A 23776-nucleotide genomic window follows, 5' to 3' on the forward strand; every position below is an offset into this window, starting at 1 on the left:
GTAATATATTTTCTTAGATTTGTTATTTCTGTTTTCTTTTTAAATCTAAGTAATATGGTTTATTCCTGAGTATATACCTCTTTGTTCACAGCCAGACACTGCCACCGCGTAGCATTTTTTTTTTGCTTTGAATACATTTTTGTAGTAATTGAAAAAGTGCGATCATCAAAACAACAAACAAAAGCAATGAACCAGTAGTATATGTGATGATTGTTATTCCAGGAAGTCTTGATGACTTTATATTTTGTGAGATTCCGATAGATGCATTTCTTGAAGCAGTCGTTGGTATCCCATTAGAGTCTGGAGAATCTGAAAAATTTAATTTTACGGAAACCTATCAAGTAACATTATGTACTTTTTGATATGTTTTCAAATTACTTAAGATTGCAGAAAGTATCTGTAATAAGAGACACTCACTACAGCCATAGGAAATATCACACTCGTCTATGGAGCAGTTACATTCTCTGTCAAGACATCGGTATCCAAACTTTGGATAGGGACAGGGGTGAGAACAGTTAGGTATCCCTAGGGGCAATCTACGAGTGGATTGAGTATGTTACTAGTATTTATATCTATATTTCATATATTTTATATAATTAATGTGTTCCGATATGTGGGTGTTTGATCAATTTTTAAACAAGTGAATACAGATTTCTATAATCTAATAAACTATATTTTTATTATATTATATATACTGTATTAAACTTTTTAAAACAAAATCTAAAATATATGCGAACCTCTGCACTTTCCTCTCTTTGAATAAAAGTCAGGGAAACATTTCTTGGAATCTCTTAAAAATCATACTATTTTTTTGTAGATTGAAGACAAAATAAATTACAAGTGTAAAGATAAAAACCCTCATTGTAAATATACATACACAGAGTACATAGATCCATTGTACAAACACAAAAATGGGGTTAAGATCAATGTGAAATGATAGACAAACATGATCTTTGCCAAGCCTAATACTGTTATATTATTTGTATATCTTGTCTGCAGCCAAGACCTAGAACTTGTTTTGAGTTATGGTGATATCGTAAACAAGTCAACGTGAAATTGACACTAAGAGCCCGAGTTATGTCCAAGACACGATGTAGATACGATATCGACAAATTACTTTTTTATAGTTTACTACAATATTTCTCTATCCTTGTGTGTTTATTACAATACTTTCTGTCTTAAGAAGTCTTCCTTACTGTCAATATCCACGATATCGTGTCGATATCGAATCATGATTGTTCAAAGAATTATGGTTTCTATCTATAATACAAGTACTGTATTTTTAACATGTGTTATTTGAAAACTATCTTTTATCAAACTTTCCCTGTAGTGTCGATATCGTCGATATCGACGATGTCGCTTCGATATCGAATCATGTTTGCTCACCTCTTTGTAAATACCGTACCTGTTAAATTGTATGTGTATTTATGTTTAATAACTTTACTATAATAAAGATTATACCTGCAATCGATATCGTCGATATCGACGATATCGTATCGATATCGAATCATGGTTGTTAAAATATATTATTTATCAACCGTCACCCTAATACAAAATCTAATTTTTTAACATATCCCATGAAAATAAGTTCTATTTCTTCATGCAACGCTTGTGTTTATTTACTTTCTGATTAATTAGTTTACCCCTCTGTCGATGTCGTCGATATCGACGATATCGTATCGATATCGAATCATGATTGTTAAAATATATTTAACAACTTTCACCCTCACCCAACTTCTTACTCTACACCTAATCTAAAACAATAACAACCACTTACCTTTTCTTTATCATAATTTAATTTCATATTCATGCTAATAATGAATTTGACATCTCTTGTGATCTTGTAAAATTATGTTATACCACATTATGAAAATAAATTCTACAAAAAGGATCGATATCGATACGATATCGTCATGTTATTGACGATATCGACGATATCGACATGGCACAAAGTCTCATATATGGTACCAAGTATTTCAAATTAACAGTGCTCATCATGATCGATATCGATACGATATCGACATAATATTGTCGATATCGTCGATATCGACATCGAATTCGTTCTTGGACATGTATGAAGAGCCCTTAAAATTTTATGTTGTTGTTTACATTCAAGTTAATCAAAGTTATTTTATGAAAGACAAATGAAATTAATAAGACAAACAAAAACATGAAATTATTTTCCGTCAAATTTTAGAAAACGTAAGCTCTTGTCACTTATGCCTGGAAAATTTACTAAATTGCCGTTAAAGTTGACGTCAAAGATCACCCTTGTTTCAAATTATTGCAATCTACACCAATTAAATTGCTCAAATAAAATTTTGAAAACTTCAAAGGGACGTTCCAATTTCTAGGACAATAGATTATATCCAATTAATCGGTCATACCTGTCACGATCCCTAAGTACTCATTATAAAACGGAATAACCCTTTTCAAAAAAAGTATAATATTAATGGCCTAAGAATCCTTGCAAACAAAGATACATAGCGAGTTCCAGTAAATGTTCAACCAAGCCTTACTCTTCACTAAGATATTAACAGTAGTGAAGGAGAAACTTCAAGAATACTGCGCTACAATATATTCAAGGATGTGAATACTTACAAATTCCAAGGAACTTTGGACAATTTTAAATCACAAGATCTACCAAAATCAACAGCTTAAAAACACACGACTTTTCAACTTTATACACAACCATTCCCAACGATAAATTAAAGTCCAATTTTTGATATCATTAACAACTTCTTTTTCATTAAAAATGGAACTCGTAAATTAACTTACCTTGTCATTGGTCATTTGCAAAATTATTTTTCTATGGTTGATACAATGACCTTTTCAGCATATACAATAAATCATTGAGTCAAATGCTGACTGACGTTTTTCATACGAATTTCTAGTCCATTATTTATACACTGAATTGACGACGGATTTTTCCGTTATTTCCTAATCATGACAAAGGAGCACACGGCGGGTGTGACCGGTCAGCAAGGGATGCTCACTCCTCCATGGCACATGATACCACCTCTGATGGTTCGGAGGTTCGTATTGCTCTGTTCTTACTTTGTATTGTTTTATGGTTTATGGAGATTGAATACTGTTCATTATCTCTATATCCTTCTTTTTTAAAAATCATTCTGATTCTACGCACAAGTGTTCTGAAGTTGACATCAAAAGGATGCTTGAGTTTCTGATTGATAATATCTATGTTTTTGGAGACCAGGTCTTCCAACAATCTATTGGAATTCCCATGTGTAGTAATTATGCCCCATTATAAGTAGACCTATATTTGTATTTATATGAAGCAGAATTTGTGCAAAATTTTATGCGTGAAACAAAACACTTGCTGTTGCCTTCAACTCGACATTTAGATATATCGATGACGTATTGTCAATTAATAATGGTAATTTCCATTCCTACGTTAAAACGACATATCCTGGTGAGCTTGAGATAAAACATACCACAGAGTCTAACACATCTGAATCATACTTGGATATTTTACTTGAAAAAGACTTTAATGATAATCTAACAACCAAGCTGTATGATAAACGTGATTCCTTTATCATTTCAACTTCCCTTACTTATGCAGCAATATACCTTCATCACATACATATGGAGTTTATCTCTCTCATTTGATTCGATACGCAAGAGCTTGTTCTACATATGAACTTCTAAACCGAAGTAGATTATTAACAAATAAGTTGATGAAACACGAATGATTTCGTAAGTTCTGTGGTCGATACATTGACCTTATCAGCAAATACAATTTATCATTTAGTCAAATGCTGACTGACGTTTTTCATACTAATTATTGGTCCATCACTATAGTATTTACACAGTGTATTGAAGACAGGTTTTCCGTTATTTTCCGATCATGACAAGGAGCACAAGGCGGATGTGACTAGTCGGCAGGGGATGCTTACTCCCCCGTGGCACCTGATCCCACCTCTTATGATTCCGATATCCGTGTTTGCTCTGCTCCTATTTTGTTTTGTTTATTGGACTTTGAGCATTTTTACTGTACCTTATATATATATATATATATATATATATATATATATATATATATATATATATAGAAAGCACAAAGAAATTCACTTTTACATGGATACCCACTTCCGCCCCAGCCCGGGGTTGAACTCTCGACCTTCGGAATCTGTCTCCTAGCAGTGCAGGAACAGCGCGCTAGACCGCTCGGCTATCTAGGCAAGTCAAAAAACTTGCTTTCGATGCCGATGGAATTCTCGCGGCGCTGTCCTACACTACACGGTCATTGAGAATAGAAGTGAGATACAGTTATTTGGACATTAGTTTTAACAGAGGATTGTTACCAATACATGTTGTAATGAAATTAATTATTATTTATAAAGCACATTTTACAACAACTCTTTAAACTAACATAACTGCCCTAAGTGAAGAAATATTAATATAGAAAGCACAAAGAAATTCACTTTTACATGGATACCCACTTCCGCCCCAGCCCGGGGTTGAACTCTCGACCTTCGGAATCTGTCTCCTAGCAGTGCAGGAACAGCGCGCTAGACCGCTCGGCTATCTAGGCAAGTCAAAAAACTTGCTTTCGATGCCGATGGAATTCTCGCGGCGCTGTCCTACACTACACGGTCATTGAGAATAGAAGTGAGATACAGTTATTTGGACATTAGTTTTAACAGAGGATTGTTACCAATACATGTTGTAATGAAATTAATTATTATTTATAAAGCACATTTTACAACAACTCTTTAAACTAACATAACTGCCCTAAGTGAAGAAATATTAATATAGAAAGCACAAAGAAATTCACTTTTACATGGATACCCACTTCCGCCCCAGCCCGGGGTTGAACTCTCGACCTTCGGAATCTGTCTCCTAGCAGTGCAGGAACAGCGCGCTAGACCGCTCGGCTATCTAGGCAAGTCAAAAAACTTGCTTTCGATGCCGATGGAATTCTCGCGGCGCTGTCCTACACTACACGGTCATTGAGAATAGAAGTGAGATACAGTTATTTGGACATTAGTTTTAACAGAGGATTGTTACCAATACATGTTGTAATGAAATTAATTATTATTTATAAAGCACATTTTACAACAACTCTTTAAACTAACATAACTGCCCTAAGTGAAGAAATATTAATATAGAAAGCACAAAGAAATTCACTTTTACATGGATACCCACTTCCGCCCCAGCCCGGGGTTGAACTCTCGACCTTCGGAATCTGTCTCCTAGCAGTGCAGGAACAGCGCGCTAGACCGCTCGGCTATCTAGGCAAGTCAAAAAACTTGCTTTCGATGCCGATGGAATTCTCGCGGCGCTGTCCTACACTACACGGTCATTGAGAATAGAAGTGAGATACAGTTATTTGGACATTAGTTTTAACAGAGGATTGTTACCAATACATGTTGTAATGAAATTAATTATTATTTATAAAGCACATTTTACAACAACTCTTTAAACTAACATAACTGCCCTAAGTGAAGAAATATTAATATAGAAAGCACAAAGAAATTCACTTTTACATGGATACCCACTTCCGCCCCAGCCCGGGGTTGTACTCTCGACCTTCGGAATCTGTCTCCTAGCAGTGCAGGAACAGCGCGCTAGACCGCTCGGCTATCTAGGCAAGTCAAAAAACTTGCTTTCGATGCCGATGGAATTCTCGCGGCGCTGTCCTACACTACACGGTCATTGAGAATAGAAGTGAGATACAGTTATTTAAACATTAGTTTTAACAGAGGATTGTTACCAATACATGTTGTAATGAAATATATATATATATATATATATATATATATATATATATATATATATATATATATATATATATATATATATATATTTCAAATAATATAACTTTGTATAGGTTGATTATTCAAACCTTCCTAAAGTTTGATAAGATTTTACAAGGTAAGTGATTATTTATGTGAAGTACGATTCTATTAGTATGAAATATTACCTGAATATGTTTCTTACTTAATAATGTTTACCAATTATTGTTTTTTTGCTAGAAGCACTGACTTTTACAGTTGTCGATTTACTTTGACATGGAAACTTGTATCAAGGCCGGGAGTTGAGGGTAGGGTGATTGTTGTTTTCTTCGAGGAAAACTAATATGTGCTTTAATCATGAAATGATCTTGTGTAAAAGTAAGCTGTCGACTGTAATTAAGTCAGTGTTCCTCGCAAAAGTCCAAAAGTAACAATTCGGGGTAATGTTAACTTTTTATGTATGTTTGAAAATTATAGAAATTTTTTAATGCATTATTGTATATTAAATTATATGTACCTGAAAAAGCCTAATTTTTGATACATCAGGAGGAAAGGGCACGTAGAATGTCAAGAAATATTCTGTTTCGATGTATGAATATACAGACTTTGAAAGGTACTTGGACACAGATTTGAATTTATTATTTTCTCTATAATATTACGACTTATATATTTTAATAGCATTTCACACATTTCAAAAATTAATTGAAAATCTTTTTTCATTTAAAAGATATTGAAATTTCAAATTTTTCGGTGGATTTGATTGACATATCCTTGCACTCTCACAAATTTAATTGTATTCTTAATCCTTAGGAAAAGTGGCAATCTCGTTTGTATCAATGAAAAATATTAATACTATAATCCAGACATGTTCGAAAGCAAAAAAAAACACACACAATATATTGTCAGTCCGTGTGCAGTTGTGGTAAGCAGACTGTGATGATTGAACACACCCGGTGAATTCTAAATATAAACAATAACAAAACTCGAGCCCTGTTTACAAAAACTGTGTACATTACACGAGTGTGCTCGATTTGCTAAACTCTGTGATGCATCTCTTAGTTCGGAATGACGATACTTGTGAACGTGTTTTGATTTCTAACATTTCTACTCTGAATAAAATTATTTTTCTTGATAAAAGTTTAATATTTCTCATTAATACACATCAAAATTGTCACTTTTCCTTAGGATTAAGAATAAGGTTAAGATTTGTGAAAGTGAAAGGATGTGTCAATTTTTAATTAATTTGTGTATTTATGTATATAAAAGAATTTATGGGATCTAAATGCTCAAATTTTTTTGTATTTTGATTAACTAATAATGTGTATGAATGTTTGGGTCTTGAGGGGTTTTTCCGGGTTATAGTTTCCAAGCGCCCTCTATGACGGCTATTAGCCTAACCCATATTCATAATGACGCTTGGCTCCAGAAAACGTGGTTTGAAAATTTTAGAAGTTTTTACTTGTGTTGTGAGTATTCATAAGTGTATAAATCATGCAGGATAGTGTCTTGATTCTCGGGCATTCGTTTATTGTTCGTTTACAGCGGTTTATGAATCGTTCTGAGCAGTTACATGTTAATCTGGATTTGAACGTTAGGCAGAGAGTTTTTTGCAGAAGATATTCGGGTTGTACAGTCGATAGAATATCAGTTAGAGGCTTAAGAGAGGTTGATAGATTTAAACCAGCTGTAGTGTGTCTGCAGATAGGTTCGAACGATTTGTGTAACTTAGATGTTGAAGTTTACGATCTGGTTGAAAAAATAGTTTCATTTACCGATAAGCTCCGGGCTCGTGGAGTGCAGAGGGTATGTGTTTATCAAATTCTTCACAGAAAATCACCAAGTAAACCTGGCAGGTTTTCAGTAGACGTCGAGTGGTTCAATGCCAGGGTAGATGTGGTTAATAGGCTTTTGAATGATAGGTTAGGAAGAGACTTTGGCTCGGGTGTCAGATTCTGGAGGCACTCAGGATTTTGGTCACAGGAAAACAAGGAAATAGTGTACTGTGAAGATGGTGTGCACCTAAATGAAACATACGGGTACCCAACATATTACAATAGTGTTAGGGCCTCAGTTGTTTCAGCGCTTAAAAGCTTACAAGTGGTTTTATAAAATTGAATACAAATTACACTGTTATGGTAAGATGGGGTTGCTTGTGCATTGTTTTATCAGGGAACTTGGGATGTCAGGAAGTGCAATTAAATGACATAGGTTTATCTACAACTATTAGGTTTTATGTCATTTGTTGTTCACCCGGTAAATGTTACGTCAGTCGATTACCATGTTTTTCATGGTTTACCATAGGATTCAATTCATGAAAGTTTCATGGGTTATTTTAAACAGGTATTCCCAAAGTATATTATATGAATTGTGACCCCTCATGGTTGGGCTATCAGTGCTGTAGCTCTATATTGTTAAGCTATATGTTTCCATGTATGGTTGGGCACCATGGTGTTGTTATGCCCTATATGGTAGGGCAATATATACTATGGCCCTATCTGGTTGAGCTATATGCATCCCAGTATGGTTGGGCTGCATGGTGTGCTGTCCTATATGGTTATTGTTTGGACACCATGGTGTTGTAACGCCCTATATGGTTAAAATTTTTGAAAGTGCAAGGATGTGTCAATCAAACCCGCCAAAAAAATTTGAAGTTTTAATAACTTTTGAATGAAACAAGATTTTTAGTTAATTTTTGTGTGAAATGCTATTAAAATATATAATTCGTGATATTATACGGAAAAAATGAGAAAATTTTATCTTTAAATCTGTGTCCAAGTACCTTTGAAAAGTGTTGTAAATTTTACAACAGTTTTTTGGAGGTTTTTAGATTAAAAAAAGCACTACTAGTTTTGTTAGTAGTTTCAGGTGATATTTATCAGAAGTGAAGATTGGAGATTTCTGGAACTTTAACTTGACCCTTCCAAGAGTCTAATGCATCAACCTTCAAAATGCATTCACTTTCGTAGTAATAAAAAGATGCAGCTTTAATCTTTGATGTATAAAATTTATTTTATCAGCTTAACTTCAATTTTCCAAAAGGGTTTAATTGCAACAAACAGTCCAAAAAATATAACGTTTTGTTAATATTGAAAGTTTAATCATTTTTTTATGCAAAACTTATGAATGTAATAAGAAAAACAAATACTTTTCAATATACTTCTGGAAATCTTAACTTTTGTCTTTTATGTTTAGGGTCTTGCCTATCTTGCCATCCAAGTTTAAGTTCTGGCTCAGTTAACAAGCCAAAGAAAAATACATGTATAGACTGACACAACACTTTTTTCAAATGGCAGTTTCATTTTCAACTCTTTGCATCAATTAAATGGCTTCAGTATTATTCCAAAAGATAATAGAAGGAGTCAATCTAAAAAACGGTAATCTATCAAATCCTAGCACATTGAGTTTTAATATTCAAACACTAGGGTCTTGCATCTATTTCAGCGTTAATTCCACTATTATCCACGTCTTCTTGAAGTGACATTGTCGCCGTCTCTCATTCATGTGACTGTCTTTGAATACATTTTTGTCTCATTTGATCAATTACAAGTGTTAATGTAAGGAGTGTGACAAAGCAACCAATCACATATATTATCGTTGTGACCGCATTTAGTCTAAATGATTTCTTTGCATATGTCATGTTTGAGAATTCCTTCTCTGAAACATTCAAATGTATTTTTTAGAAGTTGGACATTCTTTTCAAGTTAGTTTAATTGTGCTTGAATCTATCATTTACAAGATAATGTATCAAACATTGAAGGTTTTTATATCGTTAAATCATATATTTAAGTTTACAGATTCAGATGAATGACTGATTAATGCCAAATTAATGCTAAATAAAACAAAAGATAACTTATGTTCAAATTTCTGAAACAAAACCTGAATAGATTGCAATAAGATTGCATCTTCCCTTACCTATGCATCAATATACCAGTACCTTCATCACCTGCATATGGAGTTTATATCTCTTAGTTGATTCGATAAGCAGGAGCATGTTCTACGTATGTACAATTTTTAAAACAAGGTTGATAAAACCAGACTATCGATAGTCTAGTTGAAAGCCGACATTTCATAAGTTCTATTGTTTGTAAAGTGACCTTGTCAATACAATTTATTAATGAGTCAAATACTGACTGTTGTTTTTCATACGAATTGTTATCATTATTATTACCACACTGAATTAACGACGGATTTTTCAGTTATTTCCGACCATGACAAGGAGCACAGACAGGCGTGACTGATCACCAGGGGATGCTCACTTCTCCATGGCACCTGATCCTACCTCTGATGTTATAGATGTCCGTGTTTGCTCTGCTCCTATTTCAAATTGTTTTATAGACTTTTGATCTTGAATACTATTCGTTATCTCCATATATTTCAATGCAATGAATAAAGGGATTTAAAAAAATAAAAGATTTATATTACTAATCATCTAATGTTAATTATATAATTAATTATCTAATGTTAATGATATTTTAAGAAATAACATTTTTACTAGTTCATATCAATACAACATGATTACCATCATAACAGCCGTTTGCAAAGTCACAAAGTTTGATGGAACAGTTGCAGACACCTTCTAAACAACGACGACCATAATTTGGATATGTACAGTTGTAAGCACAATGATGTCCATACGATCCACGGGGACACTCTATAAATAACATGTAAATTTTGTTTCTTATTTAATATGGAGATAACTAACAGGCATCCTGGAATATCATGGAAATCTAGAGAGAACAAGTTTGGCGCGGTTTCTGGCCTTTCTAGATTTTCCATGTAATTCTAGGACGCCTCTACATTTTTCATCGTCAGAAATCGGCGCTTCCGTTGCTTTCAATTTCTGTACTTGGTATAGAAGACGTTTTCGGTTTACTATTTGTTTTATACGGCAAGTTCAAATCGGCAAAAGTTTGAAAGGCGTTATTCAATCATTTTTAACGCTAGATCTCACCCGACATCGGTAGGAAAAATGTAGAGATTAATTGAATTCAAGTGTAAACCGAGGCACCCCCTGAAATCCAAGATGGCGAGTGACTCTCCTTTCTTCTTTTTATATATAGTAAATATGACATTTTTTAAACGTGCTATAAAAGCTAATTTCAGCAAATTTTTATTTTTTATTTTAATGAGGTTATTCAGTCACACCTACAAAAACACATAATACACAGAATACACAATCCTGAAACCAAGCGCCTATGCTTCAAAGGAGCTTCCAATACATTTGTTTATACGTTTAACTTTCCAGCCGTTCGTTGCACGAGTACGACTCATTCAACCATTTTTGTCACAAGTGACCAAGATATTGACGTCATTTTCAAATTGTGACCTTACAAACATGGAGCAAAACATTTTATTAAAAATTCTATCTATAGAACATTTGACTCCTTGTGTGCCTAATTTCATTCTGATCTTAATAGAGGTTTTGTAAATATAAAGATAATTCGCGAACCGTTTGGTCATCCCTCGTAATAGAGAACACCAAACACGTAGCGAACGAATATCGGTTTAACGAACGGTAAAGTTGTTTACTTTGTGAATACCTGTGTAACTGACGAAACGTACGGACGAATCACACGTATAGAAAAATAAAAGTTATTTGTGAATTTGATAAGTATATTCGCTTTGGTATTCCATGTACCAGTATGATTTAAATATATGCTTATGTTCAGGTGTGTATTTATTGATTCATTTCAATTAACTTATAATAAATGAAAATTGATCCATATTATATTATAGCATTGACAGATCAGAGGGGGGGTTCCAGGGGTTTGAACCCCCTTTATTTTTGTACAGAGAGAAAGAGAGAGAGAATTTATAGCTTTCCTGTAATTTTGATATTTATACGTCTAATCATTTGAAAAAAAAAATCTCTGTCCTTTCTGCTCGCTAGATCTGTAGATTTTCGCGTATATATTTGCATTTCTCCGTGTACCTTCACAACCCCGTTTAAGGGCTCCGAACTTCCACAAGTAACATACAGTAACAAGGAAGATTCCAGCGAACTTTAGCTTTTGGACCATCTTCAGAAGTAACTAACTTTTAGAAGTATGCATATTAAATATTTTTAATCAATATAGAAAAATGTTAAAATGTTCATGTAGTATGCAGAAGAAGGGGGCTCACGTTTTCTGAGAATAATCTTTTGCTACAGTTTTAAATAATATTATGTTTTGGAAGCTCCCTCCACATCTTTCATTGCCGGAAAATACACAGATTCAAAATTGAAAGTAATGTACCGAACAGAAAAGTGACACGAAGTCCCCCTCTACCCCCTCCCAATTTTAAAGTGTGGTGCATAGGTTTTTTTCGTTTTGTTTTTGTTTGTCAAATGTTTTTGGAGCTCCCCCTTCTTATAAATGAAGCTACGGACTTGGTGGCTATGGTGTGAATATATGCATGAGTGCAGGGTACATCGACCTTGACCCCCCCCCCCTTTTAACAAAATTGCCGCATCCGCCCATGTTAAAGGATGACCTTTGTTCATTACTATAATGTCTTATATATGACACGCCAAATTCACAAAAATGAGCTAAACATAGTTTCGCAGTCGAAAAACTAGGTTTATCGGTTGTACACTATAGTTAACGGACTGTAAACTATAGTTAAAAAATTGAACGTTAATCTATATTTTACATCTGTAAATCACAGTTAATGCGATAATCTATGTTTTAGAACCGTAAACCATGGTTTACAACTCTAGATAACGATCTGATAAATTTAGTTTCACGATTTGTGAAACTATGATTTTCAACTCTTAACTAAAGTTCACGATTGTAAATTATAGTTTAAAGACGTGAATCTGTGTTTATCAACAAAATCTTTTGTTAACGTTTAATACAGACAGATAAACTTAGATTAGCATTCGTAAACTAGAGTTAACAACCGTTAAATATAGTTTTACAGATAGTTCACGAATTGTTAACTATAGTCTACGGTTTGTAAAATTTAGTTTACAGTTGATAAATCTAGTTTATCAACTGTGAAATGAATTTGGCGTGCCATACTTATAGGTTGTAACCATTATCAATACGACGCTTTGCAAGAGCTGAGCACAATTTAACAATTGATGCAAGTTCCCATCTAGGGTGTCGATATAAGGAACCCGACATAAATATAAGAACCCGAGATCGGTCGTTCATATTTAAGTAGGAAGTGTAGCAATATGTACTAGCAGTTAAACTGTCTTAATATTTATTCAGCGTTTGATCCGGGAATTTCAAAACGTGGAGGGGGGTTGCAGTAGAAGACGGGGAAGTGTGGGGGCTGCATTAAAGCCCCCAGTTGGTCCACGACAAAGCCCTGGTGGGGATCCAGGGGCGAAGCCCCCGGAAACTGAGGAACTCTTTAACAAAATAGAGGTGTTTTCCTGTTGATTTTAAGTTAATACAATCAAATGGGGGAGGGGACGCATGCCCAGTGCTGGATCCGCCTATGAAATAATTAAAAAATAAATACAAAACGAGTGATGGTATTTATAAACTAGTAATACGGTTAATATCGTCGAGATACGTTCGTTCGCTACGTGTTTGGTGTTCTCTACTGGCACAAGTAAATAAGTATAACAACATTAAAATCATATTTTCTAAAGCGAATAGAAACTTGCATGTAGATATAATTATTTGGCTTGTAAACATAATTAAACTTGCATGTAAGGGGCAGAAATATGTCACCACAAATAACATATTTTCCATGAATTAAACAATATGCAGATGAGAGTTGATATGTTTAAAGGGGTATACTCAATTTGGAAACAAATACCCGATTATGATTGATTTATTTCAATAAAAAAAAAAACAATACTCAAACCTATCAGGTCGTGCATAATTTATCAAAATATTGTTTACTTTCTGATATTCAAAAAAAGGAAAATTAGGAAAAGAACTTACCAATACATGTCCTGTTTTTCAAATCCCATTTAAAGTCTACGGGACAATATTCTCTGCTTCAAAAATATTATTTTAAATGTTACTTTGATATAGTAATAAAAAGGTTTAAGGATATATGAAGTAATTAAATACATGTACCTTTCTATTAAAGAATTAAATCCTAAAATTAAGATCAGGGTCATGTTTACACTTTTGAAGAATAGGTTGCCTTTTGTCATTACCATATCTGGTAATATGAGAAGTTTTGGGATGAGGATGTGATGGACGCTCTCCTTCAACCGAAAGAGGAACTGGAATACAGAAAAAATCTATCACTCCAATCGCATATATTACATTAAATTGCAAAAAATAAACTTTAAATTACACTTCAATCGTTCTCAAACCGGAACAAAAAATAAAAATATGACATTGCAAGACCTTAAGTTGATTGATTAATTGAGTGTATGTTGTTATACGTCCCATTTTAGACTCACATAGAGATGTCATCATAAACCGGTGAAGATTTTAGGACTAAACTCGGCAATTAGGGCCATTGAGCAGTGACGGACCTTTATCGTGTCAACTCTTGTATTGACAAACAACTTTCACTTAATTCACTTCAAGTGCCGAGCGCATGGCTAGGAACAGTTGCTATCCATAAATATTGACTTAGGTCAGTCGTCTGAGATTCAAACTTACGACCTCTTGATTAGCGTATGAGCTACCGCGAACGGTCACCATGACCTCAGGATTAAGAAATTAAAGCTGGCTGAACTGCAAATATCACGTGTAAGGCATGTTTCAACATACTACAACACCTGCATCTAATGGGTTTGGTCCATGACCAAAGAGCCATACATTTTGCTATTGCATAAATTTTAACAACACTCTATCAGTAATAAATAAATATATGCACATTTTAAAATATATTTTATATATAAAGATTTTTCATGATGAAAAGTGTTAACAAATTGCAGAGTGATCTCACTTAAAATTCTAAATACAGTACAAATCTAGCAGCTTAACAAAAAAAAGTACAGCTCAATTCAAGTAATATATTCCACCTTACAATATCCTGTTTTTGAAACACGTTAATTGTACCGATTTTAAATATAAGACTTATTTATTTTAATACAAATGGAAGAACAACTTATGATCAGAAATCATCGTTCAGAATTTTTTGCAAGTAGAATATGCTCTGGTGTATTGAAACAACCGAGAGATAAAAATCCGATTAGCAATACTGTTACATAAACTTGGGAAGTTGCTTAAAAAAAGTAATCAGGATTTTCATAATGGAATTGCACAAGTGATTTTAATATGAACACATCTCAATTACAAATGGATAGGAAATAATAGATAGAATTTCATTTAATATGTCACATCCGCCGTGTTCCCCGCATAAAAGAATTCATTTGAAGTTACTTGGACACAGATTTGAAGTTAATATTTTCTCTATAATATAACGACTTAAATATTTCAATGGCATTTTACACAAAAATTAATTAAAAGTTATTAAAACTTCAAATTTTTGGCGGGTTTAATTGATACATCGTTGCACTTTCACAGATTTTAACTTTATTCTTAATCCTTATGAAAATTTAATTGAAACTTAGTTGTTTGTTTCCGAAATATGTTGATCCCACTGGAAACAAAAACGTCAACTTCCGGTTATGAGAGAAAAACTACATAATTTAAGCATTTCCCTTTCCCATAAATATTGCTTAGAGATGTGAAACTTGAAAAGGTTTTTACATATGTTATCAAGACTAAGAGTGGGTTAAGTAACATCGAGAATCTTGGTAAAATACACCTCAGGCCGGGGTTTGTTTCCCTGTCCTCAGAATGTGAATTTGTTTTTTAAATTTCTTTTTCAGTATATATTATATTTAAATATTGTACGTATGTTTATTTAACATAGAAGAAAGCTCATTCTTACAGATAAAAAGAGAAAAAAGGAGGAACCTTTTTGTTGCTGTAGAAACAAGAGGTTCTGGTTATCATTATTACACTTTACGGAATCAATGAAGGTAGTATTATTACACTTAAATGAGTCATATTGAGATAAAATAGGAGCAACAGACCTCCAATTAATAAAAAACCTTCCTGATTATTATTATTATTATGGAAAACAATATTTTGGTATTTCTATGGCTGAGAAACCTTAATTATCATCATTTTCACTTATCTGTTTTAATTCTTTTAAGAAACAGGGGTAATTGAGAAGTGAAAAGGGTTCCCAGCACGAGGAAAACATTTTGACCTTACTTGGAATACAATTGCCACAAATAAAAGAACAGAAATTGTTGTTCCAGCAACAGAAATTAAAACAGTTTGTGTGTAGGTATACTTGTTACTATAGTTTAACTTTTGTTCGACTGTTTTATGGTAATCTTTTGTTTTCAGAATCAATTAGGTGTTTTTTACCCTGGTCATGTTTTCTTCTCCAGGGAGTTGTCCAGTGTTTTAAATCCTCTTCGTTAGATCTTTTTGTTGGTGAAATGGATCTAAATATGACGGACATTAACTGTGTGTCATTTTCATTTCCTTAAAAATAAAAATTCCACCAAAGATTAAGGGCGGGAGTAAAACGTTTTAATTTTGTATGCATAATCTTTATCTTTCTACTACTGCTTTAAATACTAGTACCTGATTAAAATTAACAGCATGAATTCATATCACAGATATAAGCTTTACAATATCAAAAAGAAATGTATTTATTTTCATTTAACGTAATCATTCATTAGGAATAGTATTCAGATTCTATATTGGGACATAAATATATTCTTAAATTAGTTAAGAATGAGCTGCGACTTATTTGAAACTATACGTAATCTACGTTTGATTGAACTTGAAAATATGTAGCTTATAGAAGCAATTATTGGCTAATTTAAAATTAGGTCATTTTGATTAAATATCAAACAAACTTTTATGACTACAGTTGAGTCAAAAGTATCCTTTAGGGCAGGCTTTTATGTTGAAAGACAACATCATGTATTATGATAAATTGCTTGTTTAGTACTTTTGTATAAAAAAATATTTAAAATATGAAGTGATGAAAAAACTACAATATTATCACTATTTTTGTTTTTTGAAGAATAAGTCATTGACTTTTTATTTCAATTACGAATTGGATATCAGAATGCATTTTTTAAAAATCATTTTTGGAGTATAACATGATCATTTCTTAAACAAAAACACAATAAAAACATTTCCATTTAATATTTGTATTTTCTTTTTACTAACAGTCGACGTCTAATATGAAAGTATAGTTAGTTAACAATTGATTTAAATTTATTTACCTTTATTTGCATTGAAGTAGTAGATAACAAATAAATCTATCTCACTTCTAAAATTATCCATAAAAATAGATATAAGTAAGTTCATGCAACAATAAACGTGGAGCAAGTGACCAAGTGAATTGCCTGTAAATAACTAAAAGCTTGAAGTACAAAATGAAACACTAAAAACCTTTAAAATAAATGATAAGAAAAAATTAAAATTTAAAAAGATATTCTTAGAAATGAATAATAAAAGTGTATGGTGGAAAAAAAATATAGATGGTTATAATTGCGTATCTTACAAATTATTAATCATTGACAAACCTTTTGCTACACATATTTGAGATAACACGCTATAACAATCATGACAAGGAGCACACGGCAGGTGTGGCCGGTCGGCAGGGGATGCTCACTCCTCCATGGCACCTGATCCCACCTCTGATGTTTTCGAGGTCCGCGTTTGCTCTGCTCCTGTTTTGTATTGTTTTATGGACTTTGATATTGAAAACTGTTCGTTATCTTCATATCCTTCATTTCTTCTTTTAGCGAAAATCTGCCTTATTATAATGTGTTATAATTTAAAGGTAAACTCCTTCTTACGGCATTAGTTTGATTAAAACATTCTACCTAGATAAAACCACAAAATTTATTTATAAAAGGTTTACGTTGTTATACATGTATAATAAAAAAGTTATATTAGTATATAATTATATAGTTATATGAGTTTACAATGCCATGTAGTTAGAGATGATGTTGTTTTCTTGCATAAACATTTTAATGAAAATCTTTTTTTTATCCTTACGAATACATTCTCCATTATCAGAATAAAAAGCTGCACAGCAGGTTGTTGAAAAGCCTGTTCTACAAAAAAAAAAAGAAATAATATTTCCACACAATATCCTATTAAACTTAGTTATATATTTTTTTCAATGATACAGTTAAAATAATAAATGTACGATATATTTCACCTACTTTAAACATTTTTCTGTTGTTGTCAAGAAAGATTATGATTGATTTTATACTGTTTAACATCCATCAGATGTCAACATTTAAATCATACTTGAGTCACAACTAGAGTTGGCAGGAGAAAGATGCATTTAATGCTCTAAAATTTGAAACTCTTCATTTGCATACGATGACTTCTCCATATTACTGAAAAATATTGACTTTTTTGTACTCCTCAGTTTGAAGAGAGGCAGAAACCGTCTATTTCTAAATGTTCTTACCGTTAAGCATTAATGTGAAGTTATATTCATTTTAATGGTTCAATTGTTCTCGAAAAGACTATAAAATATTGGAATTTAAAAAAAGGTGATGCGCCAATGACGTCTGGAACAGAACAGTAAAAAGTCCGATTCATAATCAATTCAGAAATTTCAAACAAAGTTCATAACAAACTTATAGAATTTAAATCTCGACAAAAAGCGTAGCTCATGTGCATGTTTTCTAGTTTTTTCCCTTTTTTTAATAGTGAATAGTTGAAAATCAAGGACACTACTAAGTTCAAGGCCAATTAAATTGTACAAAAAAAAAAAACGAAGGCTACGTTCTTTCAAAGTTCAAAATCTTAGAATCCTTTGTTTACGTTTTTGACAGATACTAAATTTCTCCATATGCGCCATATAATGTTCTCTTCGGGACATATTATTCTGACGTGTTGAAACTTTACAAAAATTTTATCTATGTGACTGTCAAAAATATAAAAAAAAAGACCAAGTTCCAATTCGGCATTCATCGAGTACAGTATAGTCAAATACTATGGACATAAATAAAAAATTTCAACTTCCTTTTGATAGCGAAACATATCTGTCACTATCTCATCAATTATCAAATATGTGTGAACTGCTAGGTCTCTTTCCTTGGTTCTTTAATTGACGAACAAATCTTTAGTTATTGTTATTATATACAGCCCTGCTATTCTTTAAGGACTCGATCGGATTAAAAGGCAAAGAGAATCGATGTTAATTCAATGCCGTTTTTGCATCTTCATGTTTTCACATTACTGAAAGCTCTGTGCTCGGAAGGTCTTGTGTACAAATCATGGCTGCAACTGACTTTAGTCGAAAAAAACAGTTCGTCACTGTTTCTTCCCTATGCTCTCGGCACTTTAAACTTGTATGAAAGCATCCTTGGGCAGTGTAGATTTAAAATGTTCAAATTTTGACTCCCGAGGAAAGTGTGGGTCACAATAGAGAATTAAAGTTTTACAATAAAATAATTATGTAGAATTTTTTTATATCTTCTTCTAAAGAATGCTTTGGCGAGAAAATCTAAAATCTACGTTCTATGTACGAAAAACTTCTAAAACGAGGTAAATAATTTACGAACAATTTGATGAGGCTAGAATATCAGCAGTCTGGTATAAAGTCATCATTTCATAAGTTCTATGGTCGATACAATTACCTCGTCAGCAAATACAATTTATCATTTAGACAAAATCTGACTGACTCGTTAGCCCATTATATAGACATTGAGTTGTCGACGGATTTCTTCGGGATAATTTTTCGAACATGACAAGGAGCACACGGCGAGTATGATAGGTTTTCAGGGGATGCTCACTCCTCCATGGGACCTGACTCCCCTTCTGATTATCTGGAATGTTTTGTATATACATATCTCATTCAAACATTACATCATCTGTGAGTAGTTTAAGCAATATTAAGGCTCTAAAGCTTCATAAAAGTTTCGGAGTAAAGTTCCATAATAAATCAAGGTATCAAAGTATTTTCAATAATTAACTATAGTAAAGTATATTTAATTATAGTAATTTTAGTTGGGGTATATTTCTTTTATGTTAAACGCTTCTTCCGAAAAATTTTCACCTATAAGGAGTCGTCACCAGTTACCGGTGAAGAGCTGCAAATTATGACCCATGCTCGTCAGTCTGGGCCATTTATCAGTGAGGGATCTTTTTCGAGGCAGTACCTACTACGACACGGGACTTTGGTTATACGGTCTCATCTGATGGACTGGTCTCCGATTCCCACCGTGGGATTTGAACCAGTGCCATTAGGATTAACTCTTTACTACGCGATTCTAGAGTAGACACCCTTACCACTGCACCACGTGCGCGATCCATACGTGTTTAAAGACGATTGGTTGTTACTTCATTAGTTTTTTGTTTGGTTGGTTAATGTCCCTTTAAATCAAAATGAAAATTCATCATTTGGGGGGGGGGGGTTGTTGAAGGTCAGCAAATGTACAAAGGAAGCCCGTGTTTTTACGATCTTTTCCGAAGGACCTGTCACAACGTCCAGCAATATGATTCGAACCCGCAATGTAAGATCAACTCCATCCTTTGATAGATATTCTTACCAATAAGCCAGTTCGATGACTCTTTTATTTGTAAATCAAAAATGAAGGCGTAAAAATATGATTTGCAATTCCCTTTGTCATGATCTGAAACAATTTCTTTCAGCTTGATGAAAGGAAAATAAGTTAAAACTTACCTTTATACCCTACTTTCTTATTTGTAAATTTTATTGATCTATATTTCACATTGTTTTGTACGATATGCTTTGAGACTACTTAGACATTCATAGGGAAGAAAACATAGAACCAACTTGTTATTACTTCCTGTTATCTCTCATTAAACTTTGTTGGAGATTTTGTCATTTTATTAAACACTCATTATTAAATTGAATACTTATCTTGTTCACATTTTATACAGCTTTCAAGTGAAATTCATAAATAACATTTATCCTATGCTGACTGTTTCATATTGCAACATGTTGTGTCAAAACATGTATACAATTTAGATATTTTAGAAAATAAATGCAAAATAATTGAATCTGTAATTTCATTCCATTTTGTGAAATTGGATTTTGAGTTCAACCCAGCGTAGATAAGAAGTTGATAATAATTATGATATCATACTCTAGGTATTTGCGATTCTCTTCAATATTGGGTCTAAGCTCCCCCGCCCCCTTTTCACAAATAAGAGAATATCGACAATTTGAGCTGCTCGATCACATAACAGCTACTTTATCTTGATTAATATAAAGATTGATCATTGTAACTGAATACTTTTATCTCATAAAAAGCACGAATACTAATATATGTGATTAATTCCTTTAAACTGCTACAGAGTATAATTACCAAAATTTAAAGTCTTTCAAAAGCCGAATTAAAGTACAATTAAAGAAAATAACTTTACTAAAAGACTTTTGTAAAAAAAAATATTGTATTCATTCTTATATTTTTTAAATGTATTTAAAAGTTTTGTGGATTGTGGTTATTCGAATTATGGCTTTTCGAGAGGATTTCCAATAAAAATGATTAAGTATTGCTAGTGTTTTACTATATTTCCATCGAACCTGGTTGTAATTTTCCGAAATAAATATAATTATATAAATACATAAATAACTGCCCACTTTATAGCATTCATTGAAATTCATGGACATAACGAATAGTATTCAAGCTGAAAAGTTCATTCTCACAAATCGAATACAAATCAGAAGGAGAACGAACGCGGACATCTCGAACATCAGAGGTGGGATCAGGCGCCATGGAAAAGTGTGCATCCTCTCAAATCAATAAGAAAATAAAGTTTCAAATCTATTCTTTTTTTTAAAAAATGAGAATAACAATTTGAACTTTTATTTACTATGTGAAAACTTTGGAACTTTGATTTACTATAGGAAACTATAGTTAACTATAGATTACTATAGTATTTTTTTTTTGTTAGAGTAATTCGACCGTTTGACTTTTCTTAAGAAATAAGGTATCATTTTTTTAGTTTATTGAGATGTAAAACGGGTTGGCACATGATCAAATCTTCCATAAAGCCCTTCTTTTTTGAGTTTATTGAGATGTAAAACGGGTTCGTCACGTGATCAAATACCATAAAGCACGATCATGTGCCAACCCGTTTTACATCTCAATAAATTCAAAAAATGATACCTTATTACTTATATATTTACATTTGTGATTTATTCATACTTTGAATTTGCCTGATTGTTACTTTTAAAGAGCGAAATGCGTTATTTTTCAAACCCAACGGCATGTTTTTTATCCACTAAACGCGCGTCGATCCTTTATGACGTCACACAGAGATTATGTCGAACGTTTATCCAAACGCACATCTATGACCTCTTGACCCCGTACATGTATTTATACAGTTATAAAAACGGTTGCTTTCAGTAGTGTTTATAAAGGAAAACATTTGCAAATGTAAATATAACACTTTATACTATAAAAAATATGGAAATAACGAACAGTATTAAAAATCAGAAGTCCATAAAACATTACAAAACAGGAGCAGAACAAGAACAGACCTTCAAAACATCAGAGGTGGGATCATGTGCCATGGAGGAGTGGGCATCCCTTGCCGCCATACCTCACGAAAATACTATTTTTCTATTTCTGATTTTAAAAAAAAATGAATTAACTTGAAACTTTTATTGTTTGTGTATTGTGTTTGCTATGATTCATTTTTTTTAATCTAAGTAATATGTTTTATTTCTGAGTATACACCTCTCTGTTCATATCCAGACATTGCCACCGCCTGGCATATTTTGCTATAAATACATTTTTCTCGTAATTGAAGAAATATGATCATCAAAACAACCAACAAAAGCAATAAACCAGTACTATAAATGACGATTGTTATTCCAGGAAGTCTTGAAGACTTTTTTTTGTGAGATTCCGACAGATATATTTCTTGAAGCAGTCGTTGGTATTTCATTAGAGTCTGGAGGATCTGAAAGATTTTGTAACCCTATTAGGTTAAATAATGACTGTGTGCACTTTATGATATATTTTCAAATTTAACATTGCAGAAAGTATCTGTGATAAGGGACACTCACTACAGCCATAAGAAATATCACACTCGTCTATGGAGCAGTTACAGTCTCCGTCAAGGCATCGATGTCCAAACTTTGGATAGGGACAGGGGTGAGAACAGTTAGGTCCAAAGTATCCTAAGGAGCAATCTACGAGTGAATTGAGTATGTAACTAATATTTATGTATATTTCATATAATGAAGTGTTCATATTGGAACAGACGCCTGATAAGTGGGTTTGATCAATTTTTATACAAGTGAACACAAATTTTTATAATATAATAAACTATATTTTTATTATATTATACTGTTTTAAACTTTTGTAAACAAAATCTAAAATATATGCGAACCTCTGCACTTTCCTCTCTTTGAATAAAAGTCAGGGAAACATTTCTTGGAATTTCTTAAAAATCAATTAATTTTTTTTGTAGATTGAAGACAAAATAGATTACAAGTTTAAAGATAAAAACTCTCAATGTAAATATACATACACAGAGCACATAGATCCATTGTACCAGCACAAAAATGGGGTTAAGATCAATGTGAAATGATGGACAAACATGATCTTTGCCAAGCCTAATACTGTTATATTATTTGTATATCTTGTCTGCAGCCAAGACCTAGAACTTGTTTTGAGTTATGGTGATATCGTAAACAATTCAACGTGAAATTGACACTAAGAGCCCTTAAGATTTTATGTTGTTGTTAACATTCAAGTTAATCAAAGTTATTTTATGCAAGACAAATGAAATTAATATAACAAACAAAAACATAAAAATAATTTTCCGTCAAATTTTAGAAAACTTAAGCTCTTGTCACTTATGCCTGGAAAATTTACTAAATTGCTGTTAAAGTTGACGTCAAAGAGCACCCTTGTTTCACATTACTGCAATCTACACCAATTAAATGGCTAAAATAAATTCTTGAAAACTTCAAAGGGACGTTCCAATTTCTAGGACAATAGATTATTTCCAATTAATCGGTCATACCTGTCACGATCCCTATGTACTCATTATAAAACGGAATAACCCTTTTTAAATAAAGTATAATAATAATGGCCTAAGAATCCTTACAAACAAAGATACATA

General features: G+C 32.7%; 1 long non-coding RNA gene across 1 annotated transcript; it reads right to left on the reverse strand.

Annotated features, from left to right (window-relative positions):
* Positions 1 to 175: 175 nt before the first annotated feature.
* On the reverse strand, positions 176 to 23114 carry LOC134257110 (uncharacterized). Its single transcript, XR_009989853.1, has 3 exons — positions 23039 to 23114; positions 22713 to 22838; positions 176 to 309 (listed from the first exon to the last, which is right to left on the reverse strand). It is a non-coding gene; the product is annotated as an uncharacterized LOC134257110 (long non-coding RNA).
* Between the last annotated feature and the right edge of the window lie 662 nt (positions 23115 to 23776).

This window comes from Saccostrea cucullata, unplaced genomic scaffold (genome assembly GCF_032062105.1).
Source record: "Saccostrea cucullata isolate Sc308-1 unplaced genomic scaffold, CSIRO_AGI_Scuc_v1 ctg1999, whole genome shotgun sequence".
NCBI lineage: Eukaryota > Metazoa > Mollusca > Bivalvia > Ostreida > Ostreidae > Saccostrea > Saccostrea cuccullata.